This window comes from Microtus pennsylvanicus, chromosome 11, assembly GCF_037038515.1.
Source record: "Microtus pennsylvanicus isolate mMicPen1 chromosome 11, mMicPen1.hap1, whole genome shotgun sequence".
NCBI lineage: Eukaryota > Metazoa > Chordata > Mammalia > Rodentia > Cricetidae > Microtus > Microtus pennsylvanicus.
Genome location: NC_134589.1, coordinates 38603126 through 38624480, shown reverse-complemented (window position 1 = coordinate 38624480; position 21355 = coordinate 38603126). Strand labels below are relative to the sequence as shown.

At 45.0% G+C, this 21355-nt stretch overlaps 1 protein-coding gene across 7 annotated transcripts in view; it reads right to left on the bottom strand.

The window, feature by feature from the left end:
- The window catches only part of Rffl (ring finger and FYVE like domain containing E3 ubiquitin protein ligase), a 65581-nt gene extending 44452 nt beyond the window's left edge, over positions 1-21129 (bottom strand). For 2 of the 7 annotated variants that reach the window (XM_075991384.1, XM_075991387.1), the window contains exon 1: positions 20954-21129. The gene's annotated coding sequence lies outside the window, so the exon portion shown is untranslated. Of the gene's footprint in view, positions 1-19537; positions 19634-20573; positions 20755-20953 lie in introns of those variants that run through there. The other 5 variants (XM_075991381.1, XM_075991386.1, XM_075991383.1 and 2 more) reach the window with 4 other exon arrangements.
- Positions 21130-21355: the final 226 nt, after the last annotated feature.

The following is a 21355-nucleotide window of genomic DNA, read 5'->3' as shown; positions in this document are numbered from 1 at the left end:
TGAACCACACCAAGAACTACTCAGGACCAGGAACATTTGCTAAGACACCAGTCAGCTTCACAGGGCTATCACGCCCCTCTCTGAGATTCTGACAGCCACGCTCTACCCTAACATCTCCTTTAAGACTGGAAAAAGTGAGAGCTCATAAAAGTTACTAAATTTCAACTAATGGCTTCGGGCACTTGAGGTTTTATGAGATTATGTAAAAAACAGACTATGTAGGAGCAAGGAAAACAGCATTGGTTCTGCCATTAAGTTCTAAAACAACCTACCACCCAAAACTATTAATAGGGTTGCTGATTTTTTTTTTAAAATGAGTAGTTGCAAAGTATCTATGTATGTGTGTATATATATATATATGGGTTGGGTGGTGGTTCATTTCTGTAATCCCAGCATTTGGGAAGCTGAGACAGGACATGATTTTGGGTACATAGAAAGTTGCAGACCAGCATGAGACACACAGACACACCATGGAGATGGTGTAAAAGTGTTTGCTCTGCAAGCTGACAATCTCAACCCCACCCTTGGAGGTAATGGTCTATATCTGTATTCTTGGCACTCGTGGCAGGAATGGAAGATGAGACAGGAAGCAGAGACAGGACAATCAGCTAGAAGTTGTAGGCCAGCTGGTCTGAGACAGCACAAACGAGATACTGCCACAAAAACAGGCAAGAGAGAACCAACCCCCAAGCAGGTGCTGTCTGGTCTTCCCCTCTCTCCCCCCACATACTGAAAATTAAAACTGTAAAACTTGCATACATCTTAAACATTGTTTTACTTGACTAAGCATATGACTTTTCTTTCCTAATAGTACAACTATGAAAAAAAATTAATTAAAAATTCATTCCTCAAGAATCTTTAGACTCCTAAATCCATATAAAATTAGCAAGGATATGTAAAAAGAGGTTAGAGGACAACATGTTCAGGAAGAGCTACAACAGGCAGCAGATTGAGAAGCCATTTTTAACTTTACTAGTAAAATTTTTCGAGAAAGTTTGTATGTAGCACAGACAGGCTTCAAATGAATGATCTTCCACCTCCTGAATGCTGAGACTGTAGGCATGTCCACCACGCTCAGTAAATTCCTTTTTCATAAATTAATCTTACATCGAACATCCAATTGAAAGTGAATCAATAAGACCAAAATTTCTAAGAACCAATGTCTGTCCCAAACAATGCCAAATTCTTTTTTTTTTCCCCCAGACACTGCCAAATTCTAATCGCTGGTGTGGAGGGCTCTTACTGCCCCAACATCCCTTTTTTTAAAAAAAGATTTATTTTTAATTATGTAAGTACATCAATGCCCATGGACGCCAGAAGAGAGAGAGCTACAGGTGATGTGGGTGCCGGGACTCAAACTCAGATCCTCTACAAAAGTAATAATGCTCTTTTTTGAGGAGGGGGGTTCAAGACAGGGTTTCTCTGTGTAGCCTTGGCTGTACTGGAACTCACCCTATAGACCATGCTGGACTCAAACCCACAGAGATCTGCCTGCTTCTGCCTCCCGAGTGCTGGGATTAAAGGATTAAAGGTGGCATATGCCACCACCACCCGGCGTAATAGTGCTCATACCCACTGAGCTCTCTCTCCACCTAATCCCTTTATAAATAAACAAGAGTACCTACTCCTTAATAAAGATAATATGGGTGCCACACAAACATCGCTCATCTAATGAGCCACAGAAATTAAGCAGGAAAAAATGAAGTAAGCCTTAGGATACTCGAGAATCAACTCTAGTGCGGCTTAAGAAGCAAGAAGAGTGCTTAGGGAGAATGACGACTTCCACCCCACTCCCTCCGCTGCTGAGTGAGCAGAAGTGGGGGACGCCCCAGAAGCTGAATTTTAACCAAGCTGCTCCCTCTCTAGGAGGTTCAGAGGCCGAACCAGCCTGAGACAGTGCCTGGCGGTTACTGCTACTTACCTGAAGCACGAACAGAGCAATAGGAAGTGTTTTTGACAGGTTAAACAGTAGTCACAGGGTCCTCGACATCAGTCCTCTTACCCACAAGAATCACACACAGAATAAAACTCAACTGTTACTTATTTTCTTGGTTGGGCCATTGTTTCTCTCAAGTCTCCAAAAGACAATTACTCTAACTACTCATAACCTGCAGTCTGGTTACACCGAACTGCTTGGACACCTGGGACGCAGCACAAGGGACTTCATGGACTTTTTATTGCTGAGAAAATTCAAGTTCACTTGACTCCATAAAACAGTCAAACGAACAAAGGAGTCCGCCTCCCCCATGGGGACAGGCTGAAAGTTGAGGCTTTTGACTTCCTGATGAGGCAGTTTTCCCAGAAACCCAAACCACGGGATGCTCCAGAGCTCATATGTCTTGAGAGTGCCCAAATAGCACCTTATCACCACAGGATCAGCCAGGGCAGCTCCCAGCCACATTTGGAAGCACAAACCTGCTGTATAAAATGGCCTCTCCTGGGAGAGAGAAGCTGTCGCCATAGCAGAGATCATTCCATCTTGGGGCCAGAAGAACCAAGCAGTCCTTTAATCTTTAACGAGCCATGTTTGTGGTTCAGATACAGGAACTAGCACAGCTGAGGTTCAAGCTGCTTTTTGGTTCAACAGCACTTTCCCGCAAATGACCTCGGGCAGAGTGAGGGTGCGCCACCCCAGCCTGCCCCCACGGTACAGCTACCAGAATCTATTCGATAATGCAACTGTGGGCACTTTATTATTCACTGTGATCTAATCCTTCATAGCTCAGGAAAGGTATCCAGTATTAAGAGGTGAGCAACCACCTACCTCAGCCACAGTAAAATCTGAATTCCTGTATGTCAGTAATTGAAAATGGAGCAAGCACACAGCAACAGAAGTCGAAGTTGTCAGGACAGTCTGAGGTCCCGATGATGGGACTGGGAGAAAGGTTGTCGGCAATGTGATCAAATTGCTATCTTGGGCAGCTCATTTCAGAAGCTGGCAATGGAAATCTTGGAGCCATTTGTGGGTGTAATTTTCTACATGGGGCTATTTCTTAGCTCTTTTCCTGAACTGATCATACAGAGAAGGGGCAGGGAAGAAGCCCCTGTCATCAAACTCCATCACCCAAACAATCTCATGGCCGCATAATGAACCAGCTATTAGGCTCTCTTCCTATTACTTGTCTTGGCCCAATAACCTTCCTCTCAGAGCAAAGTAACTCAATGCTGGAGACCATCTGAATTTGTAATACCTTATTATAAAATATATACTATATAATACCTTTGGATTCTTTGCCTCCTGAAATGACATTTCTCACACTCACACACACACCCACTCTCCCCCACCCTTAGACACACACATTCTCACACACTCACACACAGAGGCACACAAGGACACACTCACAAATGTCTGCCACCCCCCCCCCCCCAATACACACGCCCTGTCTCATTAAGTCAAATTTCCTAAACTTTCACCATGGTTTCCACTAAGAATCCAAAGGACTGAGTTACCTTTGTTCACATCTCCAAGTCAAGGGGGCCTCTGTCAACATGTACTTCATCTTTAAGGGTAACTTCTAGCCAAGTAGATACAGTTGCCTGCTCACCTACAGTCAACCATCAAACTGGCTTCTGTGGGCCATGGAAATAAAGAGATACAACAGCACAGCTTGAATGTTTTGTCAAAGTAATCCAAGTACCGGAAGAGGGAGAGAAGACAGAAGGAATGATTTCAAAACAAAGACTGAGCTGTCCATTTTGGGAGCATTAAGAAAAAAACACTCGGTCTGACTAAGCAGCTTCTCAGACAAACACCCAAAGGACTACACATTCTCTGAAGATGACAGCACTCAGTCACTACCTCCCCAAGGTTCAGAAAGAGAGCACATCACAAATGAGACTTGCATTATTTATAATAAGGCGAAAATACAGCCTAACATCCAGATTCTATTCATTTATGGGCAAAAAAAGCTATAGCCTTATCTCAACCCAAGTCCATATAACAAGGAATAAAACTTATCTTCTTTGGATCCTTAAAGGTAGGGGAAGGAGAGATGGGGAGAAGCTGACAAATGGGTGCTGAACAACAGTCAGACAGGAGTAAGAGGTGACTGGACACGATGACGGCATAATATATTGTATTTCCAAAGGCTCAAGAGTTTGATCCTCTTTTCCACAAAGGAATGATAAATGTTGGAGAAGATAGACATGACGGAAAACATTACACAGTGTATACATTTTGAAACAGCACAAGGCACTCCATAAATATGTACAGTTTTATGATTAGGTCTCAGCTTGAAAGATAAATTTAGAACTGGAATCTTTCTAAGCAGGTGCCTCTCCCATCCCTTGTGTAGCAGGACATGAGTAACAGGACGGACACCTATGCTCTAGCACAGTGCTTTTAAAAACTTTACAAGGAAATTATCACTGTAAGATACTAGCCATCGCGACAAAGCACCGTGACTGATGAGTGGGGGATGCATGCGGAGATGGAGCGTATGACGGACACACTGGCACACACACGCACATACACAAGCACAGAAACATAATTAACGAGTCTATGACTAATTCAGTTACTTCTGGCAGGGTGGAAGCTTGCCTTCTTTCTCCGTGCACTGTGTGCTGCTGCAGCATTCTTAAAGAGGCCGTTTAAATTACCTGACAAAGAAAACAATTTGAACAATTTTTATGTATAGCCAAATTCTGAGGGTACTGTCACAGAGGCAGATTTTAAAAAGAAGTCACCAGAAACTGTCAACTGGGATGCACACGCGTAAGCAGCACTGCGCTAACAAACAAGAGAGTAAGTCTTGGTTCCAACTCCCAGCACACAGCAGCAGGTTCCAAACTGAGTCTGCACACCCCGGCCACAGGGAATAGAGAAAGAATCATGTGCAGGGCTAAAAACACACAACTCAAAATCTGTCGATTTACTGAGTAACCTGATGAATTTAAAAAACCAAATATCGTGGGGCTAGGAATACAACAGTGACAGAGAGTTTGTGCAGGTTGTAGGAGTTCAAACAAACAGAAAAATCTACCAAAACCAAAGGTTGGAGGCCAGTGCGGGCAATACAACAAAACCATACTTCAGAACAATAAAGAAAAAGAAATCTGACCACACACTCACCGTAAGGCCCATCCACTGCATTCCTGGGCACTTAACCCCGTGAAATTAAAACTTGTAACCAGGGCCTGTGAACCTGCTGACTTTAGTTTTATCCCTGAAACCCACAAGGTAGAAAGAGAAAACCAACACCAGCCAAGTTGTACTCTGACCTCCATGCTTGCACCACGCACGGCACGTACCTACATGTACACACAAGCACACAAGAAAATAAAGGTAGCAAAAAATAAAACTTGTGTCCATATACATACCTACAGCACATGAATGTTCACAATAGCCCCAAAGTGGTAGCAACCAACATGCTCTCCCACAGGTGAATGACCAACACTGCTCAGCAAGGAAGAACAGACTATTTTCAATGCAACTGAGATGGAGGGTGTTATGCTAAAAAGAGTCTTGAAGCAAGGAAAGATTGCTTGCCCAAATGAAATCCATTCAGGCCTAACCTGTGTGTTAACCCTCCCTGACACTTTCCTGTTTCCCCTATAGCCAAGAGCAAAGGAACCCACACAGAGTGCACTCTCCCTACTGGTTCAGCTCAGCAGACAGTCAAATGCCCAATGAGAAAGAACCAGAGCAGTCAGACAAGCTGACTGTACCTCCCTGGGTGTGGTTAGCAGACAGGCTGTCCATGCATCAGGCAGTACAATCAGTTGCTGCAAACAGGTTTGCTTACATGGTATGTCTACAGTGTGAGACTGACCTCCACTGTAGCTGGCAGTTCTACCCAGCAGGGCCTTTCACATGTGACCAGGAGGGTAGGAAAAGATAACGGCAGTATTTCTATGTCCTGTGATGATCTCCCCATGTGTCCCACGTGCAAGCCCATCCACGACGTAGCTCATGGAGGATTCCTACATGAAGAAATCTACTCAAAAACAGGAAGATGTGTTCAAAAAAGAAAAATGATCTGAAAACCCACCGATGAAATCGTCCTAAACCAAAGCTTTAGATATTTAGCCAAATATGCTTTTAAGGGTGGCTGGTTTATACATTTAAAATTTTGGGATTATGAATAAATGATAAGACAATTCTTTAGTACTAACAAAAAGTAAACTAGGAAAATTAGGAACAAATACGTCATTTTTAAATAGCATTCCACTGAGGGAGGCCCATGTCTCAAAACAAGTTTTAAGCTCACATTATATGAAAAGGAATCTATCTGTGAAGGCCCAGTCTGAAAAGTGTGTGCATTCAATGAGCTGAAGGGGAGGACAGCAGTGACAGCCTAGTGCTGGGGACTTAACTATTGTGGAATTTTATTTTAAGATGTGTTACATTGTTACATTTGTTTATGCTGTGGAACACTTATTATAATAATGCAAAGATGTGTTGCATTCTTTTATGTTGCATTTAACTCTGTGAAACTGTGCTACTTTCCTGTCTAAAACACCCAATTGGTCTAATAAAGAGCTGAACGGCCAATAGACAGGCAGGAGAAAGGATAGGTGGGGCTGGCAGGAACAGAGAATAAATAGGAGGAGAAATGTGGGAACATATTATCAAGGTGCAAGAAAAAGAAGGGGCCAGTCACCCAGCCACACGGAATAAGAAGGAAAGCAAAGATGTAGAGAAATAGAAAAAGGTAAAAGTCCAGAGGCAAAAGGTAGATGGGATAATTTTTAAAAAGTTGGCTAGAAACAAGCCAAGCTCAGGCTGGGCATTCATAAGTAAGAAAAAGATTGTGTGATTTATTTGGGAGCTGGGTAGCAGTCCCCAAAGAGCAATGTATAAAGAGCCAAAAGAGTAAAACAACTAACTACATTCAACTACTACGTTCAGCTGGTTCAGTGTCAATGCTGGTGGTCTTAGGTCGGCTCTCGGTCTTTTCACATCTGTGGAACACAGGTAATAGCATAGGAAGGACATCCTGCTGGATGACCAGGAGGGCTAAATGGGATAATATGATAAAAGTCCTAGCTCAGGCTGTGTGTTTTGTTTTGGCCTCTTTGGTTTTGTGGTACAGGAAGGAACCCCGTGCCTGGCATGTGCTAGAGAAGTAAAGTGCTCTCCCACGGAGCCCTGAGTTGGCACTTCTCATTCAAGTAAAATACAGCACAAGGAGGCATATTCCACACAGCAAAGAAACGCCAGTCTTTTGATCAGTCTTACACAAAAAGTTCTCTCATATTATTAGGCAAGAACAAGCCTGCCAGGCTGACCTCTGAATTCTAGGCCAGTCTGGTCTACAGAGCATTAGACTTCATTCAGAAAAAGATCATCTTCCACAACAGAGTGGGTAAAATAAACCCTGCCGAACACACCCAGCTTCCCAAGCTCCTGTGGCCAGCATAAGATTCCAATAGGAAGGAGGCTGTTTGTAGTGACAGTTTTATTACATCCGTCACCAAAGGAAATGTTCAAAGTCAAAATCAAGACTTCACAGGGCAGGCAGTAAGACTTTCAAAGTCATCTGTACCCTTATTCATGGGCCCCACCCATCTTTCCTAATGGAAGTTATACTAGCCAAGGCCCACTGTACGATGGCTCACAACCTGACAGCAGGATAGCCAACCAACTGGTCATTAACAGGAAAGAAAGGCCCAGAGTCAAAGCGGTGCCATAAAGCACTCTTCCTCAGGAGGTTAGGGGAGGACCTGCTCTGGAGACGCTGTGAGAAAGCCACTTGCCAAGAATTACCTGGACACGAGCAATGCCTTTCTCCCCTTTGCAACTTCCACATCTATTCGGGGGAAAAAAAATAGACACTAGAATCAGAAACACAAACTCTCTCCCAAAGCGTTAAGCAATATTTGTACAAAGACCCCAGCATGGCCAGCCGTCTGAAGAGCTGTGTCAGAAGCCACAGATGCCACATTTTCTGACCAGCTCTGCTTCTGAACAATTGAAACTATCGTCGTGTTCCCTGCAAACATCCAAACAGCTTCATTACTGTTTAATTACCCAAATAATGTTCCAATAGTCTTTCCAGTTCAAAATTTCATGCAACTAAACAATCAATCAAGCTGGAATGAAAAGCACACGTCAAGAGAGCTCTCTACCCAGCCCCAAACAGATACCAAATTGGACATTACAGCCAATACAAATGCCTAGTGCTTCTTCCTACAATTCTTACACAGGACAGCTGGAAAACAAGCAGAAATGAAATGCTCAAACCACACACCTCGAAATTTCATTTTCTATTCTCTGTCTTTCAGTATCTTTGTTGGTGGTGACTTAAACATTACAGACCAAGAAGTTGGAAATGGTAGCACTTCGTTAAAAGAGCTGGGTATGTCTCCTGATACAGTTCTACCAATTTACTCTTAAATACATCAAAGGTAATGTCCATTCACCTAATTCTCACATTGTATTTTACAGTTCTAACCTAGGAATTCCCTAGGTGATGGAATAGGCGTCTCACTTGGTTGCTACAGTTACAAGCAGCACTAGAGAGAAAGAGATGTTAGACCCACAGCATCAAATTCTTCAGATAGCCTCACAACCACCTAGAACAATGCTATTCAAAGTGTGCACCAGATCTGCCAAGAGAGACAGAAATCATGTAAACACTTAAGATATTTTCACAGCACTTTGACACTGCTATGACATTCAAGCCCATGATTTTTCTGTTCATTTTTCCTCTTACAACTTACAAAAATATTGTTTGATGATAGATAAGGGTCAGGGGTAGGAGGGAACCATTTACAAAGCTGGTTCTTTGAGCTGGGTGGTGGTGGCGCAAGCCTTTAATCCCAGCACTCAGGGAGAGGCAGGCAGATCTCTGTGAGTTCAAGGCCAGCCTGGTCTACAAAGTGAGTTTCAGGACAATCAGGACTGGCACAGAGAAACCCTATGGGTGTGGGGAGGGGATAGCTGGTCCTTCATAGTTTAGGACATCATCAGTTTAGTCTGGGTGTTTTGCCTGCACGTATGTCTGTACATGTATGTCTGCATGAATGTACATGTTTGTCTGCATGTATGTCTGCTTGAATGTCATAGCAGAAGAGGGCATTAGATGCTCTGGAAATGGAGTTACACAGGTTTGTGAACTGCCCTTTGAGTGCTGGGAACAAAACCCAGATCCCTCTGCAAGAGCAACAAGTACTGCTAACCTCTGAGCCATCTCTCCAGCGCTGTATGTTAACCCTCCCCACCACTAAGCGCCAGCTGGTCACTGCTATTACCAAGGAACCAAAGCGCCCTTGCTCTCACAACCTCACAGCTTCTGATACAAAGCACACAAGGCAGGAAGGAAGCATGCTGCGGTAGTATGGCAGTAGCACCCATCCGGAGACAGCAGACCTGACTCCAGTCCCTTCGTTTCTCTGTGCCTCTCTATAAAATAAAGACTTCTGCACTTCTCAACCTTTCTGGCTTTTTGTTTTGAACATAGAGTTCTTTTCTCACTGATATACCTTCTCCAAGTGGGGACTAGAGATTAGCTGTATCAGACAGAATGCTACCACCTCACTTCCGTGCACTTAACTTCCACAGGTCTGGACTAGAAACAAGAACTCTGTTTTAGCGTCTCAATATGCAATCCTAGTTGGCCTTGAATTCAGACATCTGCCTGCCTCCACCTCCTGAGTGTGCTGGGATCAAAGGCATGTGCCACCACATGGGGCTGGAATCTGCATTTTAAAAAAGATTTGATGAAAACTAAAATTTGAGATACAGAACCTCACCAACCTCTAGGAATACAAAGAACAATGTCAGATGGGCGGTGGTGGTGCACACCTTTAATCCCAGCACTCCAGAGGAGATGCAGGTTGATCACTGAGTTCAAAGCTAGCCTGGTCTACAAAGGTAGTTCAAAGTTACCTAAGGGAGTTCCAAGATAGCCAGAGCTACACAATGAAACCCTGTCTCAAAAACAACAAACAACACACAAAAAGGCACAACGTGTGCTATCTCCATGAAAGATGTTGCAGTCAACATATTAAAACGTACACAAAGTATGTTTCACTACTTTCATAGTCAAAGTACGTCAGTAGCAAATTCCAATTCCTACCGCTTTTTCAAAAGTGATGCTTGGGAGTCGAAAGCAGCACAATAAGAGTTAGAAGACCAGCCCTAGTGAGAACAGCTCAAAAACAAACACTCGGTTACATGTCACAGCGTCAAAACCTGAATATCTTGACACGATATTCAGAACTCTTCGCATTTGTTCTACTTCCTCTCAAACAAAACCAGAAAGGTGTGTGGAGGTGTGTGGGTGTGTGTGTACACGCACACTTCACACTGTTGGAAGCAAACCCAGGACTTCCCTCCCGTGTGCTCAGCAAGTGCTCTGACTCTGAGGCTTTCTTCCTCCTTACGAAATTTCATTTTACTTATTCAGTGTGAATGTTTTGCCTACATGTATGTATGTGTGCCACATGCATGCCTAGGATGCCTGGGAGCCACCATGTAGGCACCAAGAACAGCAAGTGCTTTTAGCTACTGAGCCTTCTCTCCAGTCCCTGTTTTGTTTGATTGTTTTTTAAAGTATTTGTCTTTCTAAAAATATTTCACTTTTGATACTGGTTTTGGAAGTTTGAGGCTGTGCTGAAGCCAGGTGTGGTGGTGTAGTACATCTGAAACTTAACACAAGGCAGATAAACTTGGAGGAAGGCAAATAGAAGGAGCCACAAGTTCATGGCCATCCACATCTACAGCAAAACAACAAAACGTGGGGTTGTGGGAAGACGGAGGGATAGAGAAAAGGGGGGGGGGGGGGGGACAAGAGAAAAGGAAAAAAAATTCTACCAGATGTAGCCAAGGAAATGTGACTTAGGAGTCTGGTGAAAACCGCCTGAGAGTACAGACCTGTGCACTGTGGTAACTGGTTGGTTCAGTTACTAGTCCACAAGCTACTGGTCTACATCTGTGTCCGTGCTGTAACGCGGGGGACACTGAGCTGGGCCTGTCACCTGGTCATTGGTCCAACCATATGACCAAAGGTGAACCAAAAGGTAGAAGACCTTTGTCAAGTTCTCTAGGAGCTATTCTGCCTTCCCTCTTTCCACCAACTTAGTAAAGGCCTAAACTCTGACATAGATCGCCACATTGGTAGACGATATTGTTGCCCAAAGTGCAGAATTAGAGGTGAACAAGTTTCTCTCTCTTTTTTTTTTTTTTAGTTTTTCAAGACAGAGTTTGTCTTAGTTAGAGTTTCTATTGCTATGAAGAGACACCATGAACAAGGAAACTCTTATAAAGAAAAACATTTAATTGGCTCACTTAAAGTTCTGAGGTTTAGTCTATTATCATCATGGCAGGGAGCATGGCGGTATGCAGGCAGATGTGCTGCTGGAGCAGGAGCTGAGATTTCTTACATCTTGACTCAGAAGCAACAGGAATTGATCTGGGTATCACGCTGAGCAAAAGAGACCTTAAAGCTCACCCTACAATGACACCTACTCCAACAAGGCCATCCCTTCTAATAGTGCCATTCCCTTTGGGGGCATTTTCTTTCAAATCACCACAGGGTTTCTCTGTGTAGCCCTAGCTGTCCTGGAAATAGCTCTGTAGACCAGGCTGGCCTTGAAAGCACAGAGATCCACCAGTCTCTGCCTCTTGAGCGCTCCTGGGATCAAAAGTACACCAAACTGGCCGTGATGGTGCTGCCTTTTAATCCCAGCACTCGGGAGGCAGAGGCAGGTGGATCCCTGTGATTTCGAGGCCAGCCTGGTCTACACACACAAAAAAAAAAAAGAGAGAGAGAGAGAGAGAAAGAGAGAGAGAGAGAAGTGTGCACCACCACCTCACAGCAGATTTTCTTTCCTCCCCCTTTGCATATAATTTTAGCCTCTAATCCTCTCTATTCCAACAAATATCCAAAGTGTCCAAGCAATGGCTACATATCTGTAAAAATCAGAGAACCATACTTACCTTTAACCATTCCTCCACACAGCTGGACTTCTGCTGGCCCACCTGTCAGAGAACGAGAAGACACCCTCTTTTCCCGAGTTTGAGCATTTACCCAGCGTTTTCAAGTAAAGCTTATGGTTTAATTCCATGGTTAAGAGAGGCTACAACCAAACCTAACTGACTCAAGACTTGGGGGAACCTGGAAACCAACAGAGGGAGGATGAAGCAATGGTTATTTCCAAAGCAGGTATCTTGGTCTTAGTCATGACTGAGTAAAAAGGGAAGAAAAATAGGGGGTGGAGGACATTTTATGATACTGTATGTTGATTCGTGTTGTCACTAGGTCAGTGTGTTCAAGAGATCATCCCAAGCCTGGAAAGTTTCCAAAACAAATGAGGTAACAGGAGAAAGCTGGGTGGGGGAGGGGTACTCTACTTAGGAAAGGCTCTTTCCTTTCTTTCAAATCTATTAACACAACCAGCAAATAAACAATGGTGGGCAGACGACTAATGAACTGCCCTTGGCTACTCAGGGACCAGCAGTCCACAGCTGGCCTGACCTCTGGATACCTGTCGGGATGGCTGGGCAGCAATTCCTTAAGGAGAAGCCAGACAGTTACAATGCTCAAGAAACCCCCAGAGGCTGTGGGGCTGTGTCTTCCCCTGCCAGGCTAGGCAGACGAAGTGTGAAGGTTAAACTAGGAGACAACAGAGGTCAGAAGCCGGCTTGACAAAGTCAAGTAACACCCAGTCACTGAAAACCAAAATTCACGGCTACTGAGGGAGTCACCTGACCCCACCAGGTGGAGACCAGCCTGGCCGCAACATAAAGCCTAGGCCCCACCCCAACCCCCTCCAAAAATTCCACTGTGCTCATCTGGAAAGGCTGCTGAGACAGCAGGAAAGCTGCACTGTCCACGTTATATAGGAGGACAATGGAGAAATTACCAGACCAAGGTCACTTTTCACTTAAAATAAATGTAAATAAAGGTTGGCGCCTTAGCACAGATAAAAACCCTTGTAGGTCATAGCCACTATAGCAGCCTGGTGAGGTTCTCCCCATGAGCCCCGTAGGAAATTAAGTGAGGATTAGAATAATTAAATGTAAAGCCTCCATGAGAGCAAGCTCAGTTGCCAACAGTCAAAGCCATTTCTGTGAAACATACAGGAAAATTATGAAAGGATTTACCGGGCTTCACAGCCTTCCCACTTCCACATCAACTTTACAAGTGCTATGATCTAAAAGGAACAGGCCGACCCTTCCGGGAGAGAATTAAATACCACGGCTTATCAGAGAGAACCACTCCCGTCTTCAGGCCCTGCGACAGTCCTGTGCTCATGTAACTGTGATATACTTAAGAGTTTCCAAAAATTACACACATTTCCTCAAAAGAGATGTAGGAAAAAATATAATCGCGGGGTAAAAGGCCAAACACTGTCTCTGCTGAATACTTAAACAGCCAATTATGTGTCTTAATACATTAATTCTATACAGAGGAGACTATTACAGGCAAGTTGAATAAGACATCTTAAAAAATGTACCCTGGGGCCTAAGTCCATTCAACTGACAGTAAAATCACCCTCAAAAAAGCAGTTTTATGCAACATCTAGTATTTTAATTTTCCAGCTGCCAACAGGAACATATAAAGGAGCAGAAATTAAACTAATTATGTCAGTGCTCAGTGAACAAAACTTTAATTGTATTACACACTAGACATCTACTGAACAATACAAAGGCCCTTAAGGGTAGGGACTTCTGCAGAATATAAATGATTCCCAGTCAATATGACAGAAATTAGTCTGTTTAGGCAGTGAACAGATTCGTAGGTTACATGCAAAAGTTCGGCTGATATGATAATCCAATATAAAAAATAAATACGTAGTGTAAGGGGGGAAGCCTACAATGGTTCTAAATCACCCCGTGACTTCCATATGCTATATCATTAGTAAGCCCTTGGAGCCCGCATTGTACTAATCAGTTTCCTTAACACCCTACCCACAAAAGAGCCTATTCATTTAGCCGGGAGACAGGTGTTAGCAAACCAGCAACCTCTTTCTGCCTCCAGTGCCAGGAGCCCAGCCTGTAATCATCACGGCATGATCAGCACGTTGAAAGGAAGGGCAGCCTGCAAGAGGGAAGAGCAGAGCAGAAAAGGAAAAGGACCCAGAGAAAGGGAAACATGGCAACAAATGAATGCCAGGCACTGCTGAACAGGGCCACCCTCAAAGCCTGCTAGTCTAATTTGAGTTTCCGGGCTACTGTCCAAGTATACCAAGCAGAATTTGGATAATGTTATTAATTTATTACTGCAGGTAGTAATTCTGGGCATATGCCAACACTCCAATATTTCTGAAAATTTTTTTAAAGCATTGGTAATTGTCCCGTGGCTTCATCTTTTTCACCCATACTCACTCTCTCTTTTTTTACCCATACTCACTCTCTCTTTTTTTACCCATACTCACTCTCTCTTTTTTTACCCATACTCACTCTCTCTCTTTTTTTACCCATACTCACTCTCTCTCTCTTTTTTTACCCATACTCACTCTCTTTCTCTCTCTTTTTACCCATACTCACTCTCTCTCTCTTTTTTAAAGGTGTGCGCCACCACCGCCCAACTATTCTCTGGTTCTTTAGTCCTTGCTCCTCTGCACACTTTCTAGTACAACAAACTGGGTAATCATTCCTAGAAAGATGTAAAGAAGCAGGCTGGATTTTAGTAGATACCTTAGATAGGAATGATGCACTTTTGTAATAACAGCTACTGGAGAGGCTGAGGCAAGTTCAAAGACAGCCTGGACAACTACCTCAAACTGATTGATAACTGTCTTAGGATTACTATTGCTGGCAGGAAAGCCATCACCAGAAGCAACTTGGGGAGAAACAAAGGGTTTATTTCACTCAAGCTCGATTTAACAATTCATCATCAAAAGCAGCGAGGATAGGAATTCAAGCAGGGCAGGAAATTGGAGGCAGGAACCGAAGTAGAGGCCATGGAAGAGTGCTGCTTACTGGCTTGCTCCTCAGGGCTTGCTCAGCCTGTTTTCTGCGAGAATCCAGGACCACCAGCCCAGAAGTGGCCCCACCCACAAAGGACTGGGCTCTCCACCACGAATCACTAATAAAGAAAATGCCCTACAGGTATGCCGACAGCCTGATCTTAAGGAAACATTTTTTTTTCAATTGAGGCTCCTCCTCCCTGATGACTTTAGCTTGTGTCAAGCTGATATAAAACTAGCCAGTATAATGACTGATGATGGCAGTTCAGCAGTTAAGAGCACTTGCTGCTCTTACAGAGGACCCAAGTTTGGTTCCCAGCACTCACAAGGTGGCTTACAGCCATCTGTTAAGTCCAGTTCCAGGAGATCCCACACCTTCTTCTGACCTCCATGGGCACCAGACAAGCACATGGTTAGAGGTGAAACTCAGTGGAACAGCACTTGCCTGCCATGTTTGAGGCCTTAGGTTGAAGCTCCAGGTACTCCAGGTACCCCTTAGAAGGCAGAGGGAAAAGGATTGAAGTCTAGGCCAACCTGGGTTAAGCAGTGAGATTATCTGTCTATCTGTCTCTCTCTGTCTCTGTCTGTCTGCCTGTCTTTCTCTCTCTGTCTCTCTCACTCTCTCTCTCTCTCTCTCTCTTTCTCTCTCTCTCTCTCTCTCTCTCTCTCTCTCTCTCTCTCTCTCTCTCACACACACACACACACACACACACACACACAGTTATTGTAAAGCCAAGCACAATGTAATCCCAGCACTTATGAGGAAAGCCAGGGCCCGAAGGATCAAGAATTAGACACCACCAGGCAAGGTATGATGGTACATGCCTTTTTTTTTTTTTTGGTTTTTCGAGACAGGGTTTCTCTGTAGCTTTGGAGCCTGTCCTGGAACTAGCTCTTGTAGACCAGGCAGGTCTCGAACTCACAGAGATCCGTCTACCTCTGCCTCCCGAGTTCTAGGATTAAAGGCGTGCGCCACCACCGCCCGGCTGGTGCATGCCTTTAATCTTAGCACTAAGGAGAGAGCCACAAATGGAACTCTGAGACCAAGCCTGTTCCACACAGCAAATTCTACGCCAGGCCGGGGCTGCAATGACTTTCTCAAACAAAAGTCATCCTGGTCTATGTAGCAAAACCTTATGGCCTACACTCTTCAAATGCTTCTCCAAAGGCTCTCCAAATGCTTCTGGTACACAGCCAGTGTGGGCACCACCGCTGTATTCCGTTGATATGAACATATGTTTTTATGACATAAACCTATATAAGAATGTACAATAAGATCATTTTATCATCTGCACATCAAGTCCTATGAAATTTTGAAACTGGGGTTCAGGTCTTTGTTTTCTTAACATTTTAAAAACTTAAAAGGAATACGATGAATTCTCAAGGAGCAGCTGCCTTCTGAGTCCTTCTTACAATAAACACGCCATAAGGTTGAAAGCTACACTGAACATCACATGACTTTCCTTTGATGACTCAGGATCTCCCAATGTCACCAGGTCAACACTCACTACTATGAACTAGTCACTGTACTGGCAGAACCAAAAACAGCAAAAAATACATATAAAAAAGATATATTTTAAGAAAGTAGATTAGCCGGGCAGTGGTGGCGCACGCCTTTAATCCCAGCACTCAGGAGGCAGAGGCAGGCAGATCTCTGTGAGTTCGAGGCCAGCCTGGTGTACAAGAGCTAGTTCCAGGACAGGAACCAAAGCTACAGAGAAACCCTGTCTCGAAAAACTAAAAAAAAAAAAAAAAAGAAGAAGAAGAAACTAGATTAATCCAATGAGATAAAACTAAAGGGACATTTAAATGAGCTGCCTCCATATACAAAGAGAAAAAAATATAAAGAGCATATTTTCTCTTTTAATCTTCATGTGCACATTTTCCATCTTTTAATCCATATAACAATCCTACCAGATATTTTTATCTTGTAGATTAAGAAAAAACCTCACAGAGGTTCAGTAATTTACCTAAACTCACGAACCATGAAGTAAGGAGCTGGGTTTCAAAACTAGGTTCGTCCATTTCTTAAACCCAAGTTTAATTCCTCAGTATATCTAGTGCCTAATTCTGTTTTAACTCGGATCCTTCCAGACTTGAGCAACTTTTCTTCTTTCCCTGAACTCAGCAAAGACCCTGTGATTAAAGTTTACTGGTGATTTATTAAGCATCCATTAATTTCAATAAGGGCTTCAGCCATGAGAAACAAAATAACCAGCACGTTGGTTTTATTTTAAAATCTCACAGAAAACATCCCCAGGCATCTCTCCCATCCCACACTGATCATAACTACATTCCACTACCTAGTCAAACCTTCAGCTGCTTCCACATTATCATCACTTGTCCACTCGGGATGGAGAGAGTTACGGTCACCAAAACCCTCCCTCGTGACTCCCAGCAGATAATACAGTAGAGGGGCCTTGCTGTAGAGCAATGGATATACAAGTCATAAAAGCTTTTTGTTGATCTGTCACAACTAGGAGATGGGCTATTCTAGCAAACCAAACATCCTGGAAAACATCACAGTGCTATCAGAAAGACCGCAGATTTATAAAGAGTTCAGTGCACCCCATTTCAATTTTTAAAATGGTAAGCCAGGCAGGGGGGTGCGCACACCTTTAATTCCAGCATTCAGGAGGCAGAAGTAGGTGGATCTCTGTGAGTTCGAGGACAGCCTGGTCTACAGAGCGAGTTCCAGGACAGCAGAACAACACAAAGAAACCCTGTCTGGGGGGGAGGGAGGGGTGTGGTAAGAACCAGAAGTGAACTCCAATTTTCAAAGTTCCAAAGGATTTGATGTACAGCTGTTACGTTTCTATGATATGTATGCTCGTATCAACGCAATACAACAGCGGTTCCCAAACTAGGCTGCACCTCAGAGGCAGCTGGAGAGCCTTTTGGAAATCAGATGGTTTCAAAATGTAGGTCATCATCCGATGAATCAAAAGGTGGGGCCCTGAGATCAGCATCTTTCAAGAATGCCTGGGTTACAGACCGAACTTCTCAAGGAGTGGTTGACTTCTGGAAACTCCTTACAATAAAACAAGGTCGAAGCTACTCTGAATCTAATAAGACCTTCCTTTGATGGCTCAGGAGCCGTCATGGCTTGCCAGTGCTAGTGGGTCAATACCGACTAGTCACTGTATGGCAAAATCAGAAACTAAGGAAAAGTTTAACACAGATTTCCTAATGGCAGAAAGCAGCTTTTGTTTTACCATCCAGATTCAAAGAGTTGGGTTTCTCCAAGAAAAAATGCAGATTTTATGCTTGCTTTGTAAAGGGGAAATGTTTTTAAAACATATAGGATTCTTAGCCAACTGCTTAGCTCCACTTCAGATGTAGACAAGCTCCAAAAGTGTAGAATATTCCAGTCTGAGTAAAAGCAAAGGAGGAACTTCATGACCATCTTGAGGGAGAGAAACGATAATGGGTTTAGACTAAGATCAGCTTAACAGAATTAGTGGTGACCAACTGTCCAGAGTCCAGCAACTGTTAAGTCCTGAGGACAGGGCAGGCTAAGGACAATAAACACAAGAGGTCAATTACTACCTATTTGAGATGACCTGCAGAGCCTCGGAGCCTAATTCGTTTTAGGATTTTAAAATTGCATGGCTAAACCGAGAAAGTAACCCAAACATTTCCTTATTAAAGAACTGGAGTCTGTGTCTGCTTATGAAAAGATCACCCTTACAATCGCCAAAATCATTCTTAAACAGGCGCCAGGGATAACCAAGGAGTTATGGTTATAGTTCCTTGGTACACCATGTTTACTGTGTGCAAGGCCCTTAATTTCCACCCCTTACCACACCACCATCCCCCTCACACTCACACACACACACACACAGCTAATAACCAGCAACCACCACCGAATAAGTCATCAACTTCAAAAACAAAACAAAACAAAGCAGTGCCTCCCTGGAGACTTGACTAGCAGCAATCTGAACCATCCATCCTCAGCAAACTCTGAATGAGACTCTAGACCAGAGAGACAAGGCGCCAAGGTGTAGCAGTTAATCTTTCTCTTTCCTCCCCAAACACAAATGCATTACCAGCACAAGTTTGGTGTCAAAGTCCCTCATCTACCATTAAAATAACAGCCGTATTAAAGATTCTACGATGCGAATAAAAGCAGTGTACTTAGCTCCCTCCCCAACATTCCTTACGTTTATGTAGACGGTGTCAGAAAGTAGCAGGTAGGGCCCACAGAGCAGGTGTGACTGTCTTAAACTTCACAAGGCTCATGTACTGGGAAAAGAAGCCATCTTTTTGTTAATATTGCTATTTATTCAACTAGTCCATGAAAATTCCTTTAAGAGGCATTTCTATTAGATGGTACTAAATAAAATACTCAGGTCAACTGGCTTGGTGAACAGAGTTTGAAAACAGGTAAGCTTTCTGAGAACGCAGTTTCTCTTTTTTGTTATTATTTTAGCAGCTGGTTAAACTGGTCAATTTAGTGGATGGATTTACAACCCTGGATCCCAATGTAAACAGTCAGGGTAACAGCTGATCAATATGAGAAGTTTTAATGAACTGGACTTTGCAATTAAACAAACATTAAAGTGAGTGTGTCCTCTATTCCACGGGTATCTTCGAACACCAAGTTATTAGTTAGACCTGCCACATCAATCTGCTACTGTCCTCCACCATAGCCAACTGTTCTCAAAGACAACACTACCTGTAAAGAGCGGGGTGGTGGTGGCCCACGCCTTTAATCACAGCACTCAAGAGACGGAAACAGGCGGATCTCTGTGGGACAGAGCAAGAGTTCCGGAATAGCCAATGATACTCAGAGAAACTCTGCCCCGAAAACAAACAAACAAACAAACAAACAAACCTGTAAACAAATAAACCAAAACTGTTGAACTGTACTCTGGAGTCCAGAATTAGCAAATATGCAAAAAGTTTCAGAAACACTAGCCACCATCTATTTCTTTGAATGAGAAAGAACGTGGGGGAGGGGGACAGAAGGATAAATACGTTGCCAGAAAGGAAATATCATAGCCAACTTCAGTCCTAGAATTCTACAAACTCGGCCCAGGACCAACTTCCCTCCCATTCCTAGAAAAATGCCACAATACTCGAACAGCCTTGCCATATTTCAGTACACTGGACTGTCACGGCAAGAATCACAAAGCTCTCAAAAGAGGGGACGGGGAAGTCTCTAGGTTCTCCAAATTACCAGCCAAAACACACATAAGAAGCTTACTGTTTTCTTAGAAGGCCACACGCATCCCGGGGTGTTTGCCCATGGCCTTTAACCTGGCTACAGAGTGGGAGTTGTGGGTAAAGTCCCACTTCCGAGCTAAAAATAATAATCCTCCGCGTGGACTGAGAGAAACGTGGTACTCTTCCTTGATTACACAACCCGCACCCCACACACACACACTTACACCCCCAAAATGACAGCCTAACAAAAAGGAAAAATTAAGCTGTTGTTTTGTCTGTTCTGCCAGTCTCCAATCAAGCTCTGAGCAGACAGATGCCAGGAAAAGCTGCGGGCTCCCCTGGTCTCCCCAGACTTCCCCATGCCCGGTCAAATGTCTCCTGGGCAGCTGACTGGCGAGGGGCCCCACTTCCCTCTGAGTCTGAGCCAGGGCCACACAGTGGCGACCTCACACACCTCGGGAACAGAGGTCGACTCCCAGGGGGGCAGACAGCCGACCCTGGGCAGGGAGGAGGGGAGAGCAGCAACCCCAGACTTCCCATCTAACCTCCAAACTCCGAATCTCCAGGGTCCTCCCGTAGGCAGGGAGCCAGTGGCGCCGAAGCTCTGCCTCAATTTTCTGTCCTACAAAATTTCATCCTCCTCCCCCCTCGCCGCCCCCCGCCCCAGGAGCCAGCTGGACCTGCCGGGTTCTTACGACACTTGGGCACAAGTTGAGGACACACGTCCCGGGGTTACGGCGCACACAGGCGAAATGCTTTGCGGCACTTTCAATGGGACAGGTGTAGGGTGACCTGGCGGCGGAGAGTTCCTGAGACCGAGGGCACTGCAGACTGCCGGGGCGCAGCTGCAGCTCCGCATCCCCGGGAGCACAGCCTGGGGCGCCCTGTCCTCCGGCCCGACCCGCCGCGGCCACCGCCTCCTCACCTGCCGCGGACGCTGCCCGGCCGCACCTGGGGGACCGTTGGCTCTTGACTGCGGCCGCTTAGGCAGCGCAGCTACGGGGTCGCCCACCGCCGCCGCCGCCGCCGCCGCCACAACTCCCGGGCAGAGGGGCGCCCGGGTGCGCGCACCACATCCTCACGGGCGGCCCCAGGAAGTCCACCCCCACCGCCCCAGTCTCCCGCGGCTCGGCGTGGGCCCCGCCCGCCCTGCGTGCGGCCCCGCCCGCCCCACGTGCGGCCCTGCCCCCGCGGGAGCGCGCCGCGCTCCGCCGCGCCCGCGCCACCATAGAGAGGAGTCGGGCGCGCGGCGGTCTAGGGCCGCAGCTTCCGCGAGCGCCCTCTGGCGGAATCCGGCTTCGGACTGCAAGAGTCCGGACAGAAGCCC